The sequence below is a fragment of the Poecilia latipinna genome, unplaced genomic scaffold (genome assembly GCF_001443285.1).
Source record: "Poecilia latipinna isolate Pla-1442-1.1 unplaced genomic scaffold, P_latipinna-1.0 Scaffold1748, whole genome shotgun sequence".
Classification (NCBI taxonomy): Eukaryota; Metazoa; Chordata; class Actinopteri; order Cyprinodontiformes; family Poeciliidae; genus Poecilia; species Poecilia latipinna.
The window spans coordinates 1-10089 of NW_015114364.1; the positions used below are offsets into that span (position 1 = coordinate 1).

The 10089-nt window shown below is 48.2% G+C and overlaps 1 long non-coding RNA gene across 1 annotated transcript; it reads left to right on the forward strand.

Annotated features, from left to right (window-relative positions):
- Positions 1-9122: 9122 nt before the first annotated feature.
- On the forward strand, positions 9123-9991 carry LOC106964995 (uncharacterized). The gene is made up of 3 exons (XR_001428535.1): positions 9123-9183; positions 9251-9313; positions 9749-9991. It is a non-coding gene; the product is annotated as an uncharacterized LOC106964995 (long non-coding RNA).
- The last annotated feature ends 98 nt before the right edge of the window (positions 9992-10089 follow it).

Consider the following 10089-nt stretch of genomic DNA (forward strand, 5'->3'; position numbering starts at 1 on the left):
GCTTTGATGAGCCTCATGGAGAAAGTAAAAGCACAGGCCCCTAGGGACATGCCAAATGCTGAAGTTCTCTTGCGTGACCAGTTTATAGAATATGTCCTTGATGGGCTCAGTCATGCGCTAAAACAGTACGTTCGTTTGAAACCGGCAGCAACACTGCTTGATGTCAGAGGTGAGGCAATGAGGTGGGAATTAGAGGGTTTGCCAGCTAGTATGCGGGGCCGGAGTAATTCTCTGCCTTCAGCGCCCAGTTTTCAGTTTGCTGTGCGTGGTGGGTCACCAGCTACTGTTAGCCCCACTCAAACAGAGGTTAATGAGTTAAAAGAGCTCTTAAAACGGCAACAGGAGCAGCTTAATCAGCTTACTCGCAGCATTACCCTCCTTCAAACTGCACAAGGGCGCAGCCGCTCTCCACGTCGAGGTCCTATTATATGTCGACGGTGCCAACAGCCCGGACATATTGCTAGGGAGTGTGGGGGGCCGCATGTTTCCTTCCGTCAGTCATCTTTGTCAGAGTCACGTCAGGGAAGTCAGCCTCTGGGAAACTAGCACCCACTGAGTTGCAGAGCCAAGGCTCAGGTGGGGCATCCATAGGCTCAACTAGTGGTTTATGTTCAGCAGATGTACCTAAATTAATTGCTTCTTGTCCACATATTGAAGTGAACATGGCTGGAGTGAAAGTGCCTTGCTTGGTTGACACTGGTTCAATGGTGTCCACTATTACAGAGAGCTTCTTTATTGAATTCTTTGAGCCCTTGGGCGAAGAGCGTTTGAGAGCTTGCCACTGGCTACAGCTAAAAGCAGCCAATGGTCTCCCTATTCCTTGTATCGGTTATTTGGAAGTATCTATTGAACTGTGTGGCAAGTTGATGCCCCACTGTGGAGTGTTGGTTGTGAGAAATCCCCCAGATAGCGGTTCAGCTTCAGTTCCTGGTGTGTTGGGGATGAACGTCATAAATAAGTGTTACCAAGAACTATTTGGACAGCATGGCAATGCTCTGTTTAATACTACCCCTGTTGTGTCGTTTCCAAAACCCTTGGTTAATGCCTTACAGAAATGTCATGCAGCTGAAACGCAGCACACTCCTAAGCAGCCTAGTAAGGTTAGGGTGTGAGGCAGGAGGGCCTGCCGCATTCCAGGAGGTGTGATGAAGATTGTGCCTACCACCTGCTGTGAACAATACTCAGGCACCACTGTCTTGTTTGAACCATCAGAGTCTGGCTGGTAAGCCAGCTGGTTTGTTAGCATCTCCTGCTTTAGTTCAGGTTGTTCGGGGGACTGCTTATGTCCCAGTGGTAAATGTGGGCAACACGGCTGTATTGCTTTATCCTCGTAGCACTGTGGGAACTTTAAATAGTGTTGGTGTGGTGAGTCTCCCAGCGGGCGTAACTGAAGTACCATTGTTTGTAAATGTGTCTTCCCAAACAGTTGCTGCTCCTGCCTCAGATGGGATCAAGACTATTGATTTATCACCTTTGCCAGAGGAGGAACAGGGTCAGGTGCGAGCCCTGTTGGGTAAATACACTTCTGTGTTTGCCACTAATGATCAGGACTTGGGTTGCACCAACCTGATCAGCCATGACATTCCCCTTCTTGATGACGCTCCTGTTCGGCAGCGATACCGTCGAATTCCTCCATCGGAGTATGAACTTGTGAAGGAGCACATAAATCAGCTTTTGGCAGCAAATGTCATCAGGGAAAGCTTCAGCCCCTATGCGTCACCAATTGTGATTGTTTGCAAAAAGGATGGTAGTATTAGGCTCTGTGTTGATCATCGTCAACTTAACATCAAGACACGGAAGGACGCTTTTCCACTCCCTCGTATCGAGGAGTCCCTTGATGCTTTGACAGGGGCCCGGTGGTTTTCCACTATGGACTTGGCCAGTGGGTATAATCAGGTTCCGGTCACAGCAAGAGATCGCCATAAAACCGCTTTTTGTACACCGTTTGGGCTTTTTGAGTGGAATCGCATGCCTTTCGGCCTATGCAATGCTCCGAGCACATTCCAACGCTTGATGCAGCGCATTTTTGGTGACCAGCAATGCCAATCCCTCTTGCTGTATTTAGATGACATTGTTGTGTTTTCATCCTCTGTGCAGCAACATCTTGAGAGGTTGGACGTGGTGTTAGGACGGCTTCAGAAAGAGGGCCTTAAAGCTAAGCTCAGTAAGTGCCGCTTTTTCCAACAGAAGGTGCACTATCTGGGTCATGTAATTTCTGACCAGGGAGTAGCCACTGACCCCGCTAAAATTGAGGTTGTAGCAAATTGGCCTGTGCCCACCACGGCCACTGAGTTGCGTTCCTTTTTGGGATTTGCTAGCTACTACCGTAGGTTTGTAGAAGGGTTTGCTAAGATGGCTGCCCCCTTGCATCGTAGAGCAGCGGAGCTTACTAGTAAAGAGTCTAAAAAGAAGGCTGCCCAGAGTATTGTCAGAGCCTGGACTGAGGAGTGTCAACAGAGTTTTGAGGCTATTAAAACCAAGCTCACATCTGCTCCAGTCCTTGCTTATGCAGATTTTTCCCTCCCTTTCATTCTAGAGGTGGATGCAAGCCATAGTGGTTTGGGAGCGGTCTTGTCACAAGAACAAGAGGGGAAGATAAGACCCATTGCTTTTGCTAGCCGCGGGTTAAGACCTAGCGAGCGAAACATGTCAAATTACAGCTCGATGAAACTGGAGCTGTTGGGCCTTAAATGGGCAATGACAGAAAAATTTAGAGATTACCTTTTGGGCCACAGGTGTATTGTTTATACAGACAATAATCCTCTGAGCCATTTGGATTCGGCTAAGCTTGGAGCAGTGGAGCAGCGCTGGGCAGCCCAGCTTGCTTCCTTTAACTTTGAGTTAAAGTATCGACCTGCTAAGTCCAATCAAAATGCTGATGCTTTGTCTCGTCGGCCTTGGCCGGCTCCATCGGAAGTGACTTCTTTGGTTTCAGGTACTCTTGTGCCTCAGCCATTACAGCTAGCTGTGCAGAGTGAGCAAACACAAACCACGCAGTCCTCTGTAACTGTCTTTCCCTCTCTTGCCCCTGGTGATCTCCAGGTCCTCCAGCAGGCTGATCCGGTACTTCAGGAAGTTCTTGTCTTTTGGCAGAGAAAAGAGCGGCCAAATCGTACTGAGCGGCAAAGGCTTTCACAATCTGCTCTTGCATTGCTCAACCAGTGGGATCGCCTGGCTGAGTTGGATGGTCTAATGTATCGGCGAGTGTTTCGCCCAGATGGTGGTGGGGAAGTGCACCAACTTCTCCTGCCGAAGTCCCTGACCAAGGACATCATGACTCAAGTCCATCAGGAGCATGGGCATCAGGGGGTGGAAAGGACCTTGGCGTTGTTACGATCTCGCTGCTATTGGCCAGGTATGTCACAAGAGGTAGCAGATTGGTGTAAAACCTGCGAGCGGTGCCAGGTTGCTAAGGATAGCCAACCACCTGCTCGTGGCTTCATGGGCCATTTGCTGGCATCAAAACCAAATGAAATTTTGGCCATTGATTTTACTTTGTTAGAGCCAACTCCATCTGGGCTAGAAAATGTATTGGTGATGACTGATGTGTTTTCCAAATATACATTGGTGGTCCCAACCAGGGATCAGCGCGCCTCTACTGTAGCGCAGGTCCTGGTCACTGAATGGTTTGCAAAATTTGGAGTACCAGCACAGATCCATTCAGACCAGGGCCGCAACTTTGAAAGCACTCTGATCCAGCAGCTTTGTAGTTTGTATGGCATCATTAAATCTCGTACCACACCTTACCATCCAGCTGGTAACGGGCAATGCGAACGTTTTAATAGAACGCTTCACAACTTGTTGAGAACTTTGCCCACGTCCCGGAAACGAGACTGGAGTGTCTGTTTGCCCCAGTTGCTTTATGCATATAACACCACCCCTCATCAATCAACTGGTGAGTCACCATTTTTTCTAATATTCGGTCAAGAACCACGTCTTCCAGTTGACTTTTTGTTGGGAAGAGTTCAAAACCCAGTTGCAGGAACTGTTCATTAGTGGGTCAAAGAACATCAGACTCGCTTTCATATAGCATTTGAGGGTGCTAGAGAAAAACTGAGGACATCTGCAGGACGCAGAAAAGCTAATCATGATAAAAACATCAGGGAAGCTCCTCTTAAGGAGGGCCAGTTTGTGTTGATCCGAAATTTGGGGAGTAAAGGTCGTCAGAAAACTCAGGATTTGTGGAGTTCAGTGACGCATGTGGTTATTAAAGTCCCAAGAGAGGGTGGTGTAGTGTATTCAGTGGCACCAGTTCATGACCAGACCAGGGTAAGGAGGGTACATCGCTCTTTGCTGAAGGTCCCGATTGGTGCTGATGCACCTAATTCAGTTCCTGTTGAAGGTGCACCTTCTGAACATCACTCCATTTCAGAGGGCGAGCTGTCTTTGGAGGGTTATTTGTTCTTGAGGCCATGGCCTCAGGAGCAGGTACCGCCTGNGATCGTAAGTGTCCTATGTTTAGGGGACGGATGGGGATTAGTGTGAGCGAGTGGGTTGAGGAGGTGCAGGCGTGTATGCAGGCACGAAATTTGTCAGCAGTAGATCAGGCCTTCTTTTTGTATGACCATTTAGAAGGAGAGGCTAGGGATGAGATCAAATATCGCTCTAGTCAGGAACGAGGGGATCCGGCTAAAATCATTTCTATCCTCAAGGAGCTTTATGGATGTAATGAGTCACATGTTGCATTACAGGAGGCCTTTTTCTCCAGGAAGCAATTAGATGGGGAAACATTACAAGAGTTCTCCCTTGCTTTGATGAGCCTCATGGAGAAAGTAAAAGCACAGGCCCCTAGGGACATGCCAAACGCTGAAGTTCTCCTGCGTGACCAGTTCATAGAATATGTCATTGATGGTGCGCTTCGTCGTGCGCTAAAACAGTACGTTCGTCTGAAACCGGCAGCAACACTGCTTGATGTCAGAGGTGAGGCAATGAGGTGGGAATTAGAGGGTTTGCCAGCTAGTATGAGGGGCTGGAGTAATTCTCTGCCTTTAACGCCCAGTTTTCAGTTTGCTGTGCATGGCGGGTCACCAGCTACTGCTAGCCCCACTCAAACAGAGGTTAATGAGTTAAAAGAGCTCTTAAAACAGCAACAGGAGCAGCTTAATCGGCTTACTCACAGCATTACCGTCCTCCAAACTGCACAAGGGCGCAGCCGCTCTCCACGTCGAGGTCCTATTATATGTCGACGGTGCCAACAGCCCGGGCATATTGCTAGGGAGTGTGGGGGGCCACATGTTTCCTTCCGTCAGCCATCTTTCTCAGAGTCACATCAGGGAAGTCAGCCTCTGGGAAACTAGCACCCACCGAGTTGCAGAGCCAAGGCTCAGGTGGGGCATCCATAGGCTCAACTAGTGGTTTATGTTCAGCAGATGTACCTAAATTAATTGCTTCTTGTCCACATTTTGAAGTGAACATGGCTGGAGTGAAAGTGCCTTGCTTGGTTGACACTGGTTCAATGGTGTCCACTATTACAGAGAGCTTCTTTATTGAATTCTTTGAGCCCTGGGGCGAAGAGCGTTTGAGAGCTTGCCACTGGCTACAGCTAAAATCAGCCAATGGTCTCCCTATTCCTTATATTGGTTATTTGGAAGTATCTATTGAACTGTGTGGCAAGTTGATGCCCCACTGTGGAGTGTTGGTGGTGAGAAATCCCCCAGATAGCGGTTCAGCTTCAGTTCCTGGTGTGTTGGGGATGAACGTCATAAATAAGTGTTACCAAGAACTATTTGGACAGCATGGCAATGCTCTGTTTAATACAACCCCTGTTGTGTCATTTCTAAAACTCTTGGTTAATGCCTTACAGAAATGTCATGCAGCTGAAATGCAGCACACTCCTAAGCAGCCTAGTAAGGTTAGGGTGTGAGGCAGGAAGGCCTGCCGCATTCCAGGAGGTGTAATGAAGATTGTGCCTACCACCTGCTGTGAGCAATACTCAGGCACCACTGTCTTGTTTGAACCGTCAGAGTCTGGCTTACCAGCTGGTTTGTTAGCATCTCGTGCTTTAGTTCAGGTTGTTCGGGGGACTGCTTATGTCCCAGTGGTAAATGTGGGCAACACGGATGTATTGCTTTATCCTCGTAGCACTGTGGGAACTTTAAATAGTGTTGGTGTGGTGAGTCTCCCAGCAGGCGTAACTGAAGTCCCATTCTTTGTAAATGTGTCTTCCCAAACAGCTGCTGCTCCTGCCTCAGATGGGATCAAGACTATTGATTTATCATCTTTGTCAGAGGAGGAACAGGGTCGGGTGTGAGCCCTGTTGGGTAAATACACTTATGTGTTTGCCACTAATGATCAGGACTTGGGTTGCACCAACCTGATTAGCCATGACATTCCCCTTCTTGATGACGCTCCTGTTCGGCAGCGATACCGTCAAATTCCTCCACCGGAGTATGAACTTGTGAAGGAGCACATAAATCAGCTTTTGGCAGCAAATGTCATCAGGGAAAGCTCCAGCCCCTATGCGTCACCAATTGTGATTGTTCGCAAAAAGGATGGTAGTATTAGGCTCTGTGTTGATAATCGTCAACTTAAACATCAAGACACGGAAGGACGCTTTTCCACTCCCTTGTATCGAGGAGTCCCTTGATGCTTTGACAGGGGCCCGGTGGTTTTCCACTATGGACTTGGCCAGTGGGTATAATCAGGTTCCGGTCACAGCAAGCGATCGCCATAAAACCGCTTTTTGTACACCGTTTGAGCTTTTTGCGTGGAATCGCATGCCTTTCGGCCTATGCAATGCTCCGAGCACATTCCAACGCTTGATGCTGCGCATTTTTGGTGACCAGCAATGCCAATCCCTCTTGCTGTATTTAGATGACATTGTTGTGTTTTCATCCTCTGTGCAGCAACATCTTCAGAGGTTGGACGTGGTGTTAGGACGGCTTCACAAAGAGGGCCTTAAAGCTAAGCTCAGTAAGTGCCGCTTTTTCCAGCAGAAGGTGAACTACCTGGGTCATGTAATTTCTGACCAGAGAGTAGCCACTGACCCCGCTACAATTGAGGTGGTAGCAAATTGGCCTGTGCCCATCATGGCCACTGAGTTGCGTTCCTTTTTGGGATTCGCTAGCTACTACCATAGGTTTGTAGAAGGGTTTGCTAAGATGGCTGCCCCTTTGCATCGTAGAGCAGCAGAGTTTACTAGTAAAGAGTCTAAAAAGAAGGCTGCCCAGAGTATTGTCGGAGCCTGGACTGAGGAATGTCAACAGAGTTTTGAGGCTATTAAAACCAAGCTTACATCTGCTCCAGTCCTTGTTTATGCGGCAAAGGCTTTCACAATCTGCTCTTGCATTGCTCAACCAGTGGGATCGCCTGGCTGAGTTGGATGGTCTAATGTATCGGCGAGTGTTTCGCCCAGATGGTGGTGGGGAAGTGCACCAACTTCTCCTGCCGAAGTCCCTGACCAAGGACATCATGACTCAGGTCCATCAGGAGCATGGGCACCAGGGGGTGGAAAGGACCTTGGCGTTGCTACGGTCTCGCTGCTATTGGCCAGGTATGTCACAAGAGGTTGCAGATTGGTGTAAAACCTGCGAGCGGTGCCAGGTTGCTAAGGATAACCAGCCACCTGCTCGTGGCTTCATGGGCCATTTGCTTGCGTCAAAACCAAATGAAATTTTGGCAATTGATTTTACTTTGTTAGAGCCAACTCCATCTGGGCTAGAAAATGTATTGGTGATGACTGATGTGTTTTCCAAATATACATTGGCAGTCCCAACCAGGGATCAGCGCGCCTCCACTGTAGCACAGGTCCTGGTCACTGAATGGTTTGCAAAATTTGGAGTACCAGCACGCATCCATTCAGACCAGGGCCGCAACTTTGAAAGCACTCTGATCCAGCAGCTTTGTAGTCTGTATGGCATCATTAAATCTCGTACCACACCTTACCATCCAGCTGGTAACGGGCAATGCGAACGTTTTAATAGAACGCTTCACAACTTGTTGAGAACTTTGCCCACGTCCCGGAAACGAGACTGGAGTGTCTGTTTGCCCCAGTTGCTTTATGCAAATAACACCACCCCTCATCAATCAACTGGTGAGTCACCATTTTTTCTAATATTCGGTCAAGAACCACGTCTTCCAGTTGACTTTTTGTTGGGAAGAGTTCAAAACCCAGTTGCAGGAACTGTTCATGAGTGGGTCAAAGAACATCAGACTCGCTTGCATATAGCATTTGAGGGTGCTAGAGAAAAACTGAGGACTTCTGCAGGACGCAGAAAAGCTAATCATGATAAAAACATCAGAGAAGCTCCTCTTAAGGAGGGCCAGTTTGTGTTGATCCGAAATTTGGGGAGTAAAGGTCGTCAGAAAACTCAGGATTTGTGGAGTTCAGTGACACATGTGGTTATATGTGTAGTGTATTCAGTGGCACCAGTTCATGACCAGACCAGGGTAAGGAGGGTACATCGCTCTTTGCTGAAGGTCCTGATTGCTGATGCACCTAATTCAGTTCCTGTTGAAGGTGCACCTTCTGAACATCACTCCATTTCAGAGGGCGAGCTGTCTTTGGAGGGTGATTTGTTCTTGAGGCCATGGCCTCAGGAGCAGGTACTGCCTGCCTCACCTCCTGCTGTGGCTTCAGATGCTGTTCCTAGGGTTTCAGGACCTGCTGTGGCTCCTTCTCCTGCTGCTGTGGCTCCCTCTGGTGTGACCGTGAATCAACCTACCTCATTAGCAGTTGTACCGGCAGCAGAGTCTGGGCCCAGCGAGGTGTCTGCGTAAATCGGCACGATCAACTGCTGGCCAGCATCATAATCTCCATCATCTTCCAAGACCAGCAGTAAGAGAAACGCCTTCATCTAGTACCATGTCTGCTGTATTTCGACCTTGGTGTTAAGTGGGATCATCGTCGGGGCGCCGATGCAGTTTGGGGGGGTGGAATGTGGCAGTATGCCCTGTGGCCTTTGAACGCACTACACAAGTGCCTGAATTTAATTGGTTGTGGTGCTGGTTGCCTGTATATAAAGGGTCCTTCCTCACCTGGTTGACATGACGTTGTTTTCCTTCCGGTTCAGACCTTGGCGTTTGTTGGTGCTGCACGCTAAGTAAGGCAGGCTTCACCTCTCTCAAGCAAGCTTATTACTTGTGATTTATTTACATTTTCTGTATAACAGCCGCAAATGAATGCATGCACGCAAACAATGCGCTTAACGACGCTCTGATCGCCGCCGATCAATCGTCCTTCTGGTAAGAATCTTCCCACACCTGACATTTGTTAGCTTAGCTTTAGCTCAGCTTTTTGTTGTATATCCAGGCCGCCTGTACAAGCTCCATGTTTCCTCCTTCCTGTTAGAGGCACTACATAAAGAGCTCAGTGGTAAGTGAAGTGCTGGAGTTTTGGATGCTTTTAGATTCCATTTCTAACATTTATTTTTGATAGCCGCTGCTGTTTGTCCTTGGCTGGCTGTTTGCCCGCTGTTCTGGTTGTCCCCGACTGGCGGTCCGCCTGTCAGCTGGATAATCTGTCGACTGCCTACCTGTCGTCCTGTTTGCTGGCTTCATGCTCGCCGTCCTGGTCGGCGTAAAGCTGGCTCCTACCACTCGTCCAGTGTGGCTGATTTGGGCTGATTGGTGATCAGCTCGGACTATCTTTCTACTGCCGCTCTGAGTGGCGTCTGCTACAGCGGATCGGTTTCTCCCCAGACGGACTCTTAATTTGGACTATTGCTGCTTGATTGATTGTGGGCTGACCTGCATAATTGTATTGTCTGTAATTTGAATGTCTCTCTTCTTTATTTTATTTTTTTGACAGGAACGGCCAGCTCGTGGTGTTGGTGGTGGACTTTCCGGGTGGTGGTACTCCTTTGGTTTGGTGCACGATTTTCTTTTGTTTTTGCCTTGTTTCGTTTGCTGTGTTTCTTTTCTTTTAGGACACTACCCCGAATTGCACTCCCATCCCCGAGTTGAGCTAGCACTGACTTTTAATGCGAGTGGTTTTAGACTAGTATTTTTGATTAACAAACAATTGTGGAATAAATAAAAATTGTTACATTGTGAGATTGTCTCAAGCCTCATCTGTAGCGGGTCTGTGTGCCTTAAAGGTAACTTTTTAGTGGAGTTGTTGCAACCAGTTATTAAAATAGTGTTTTTAAA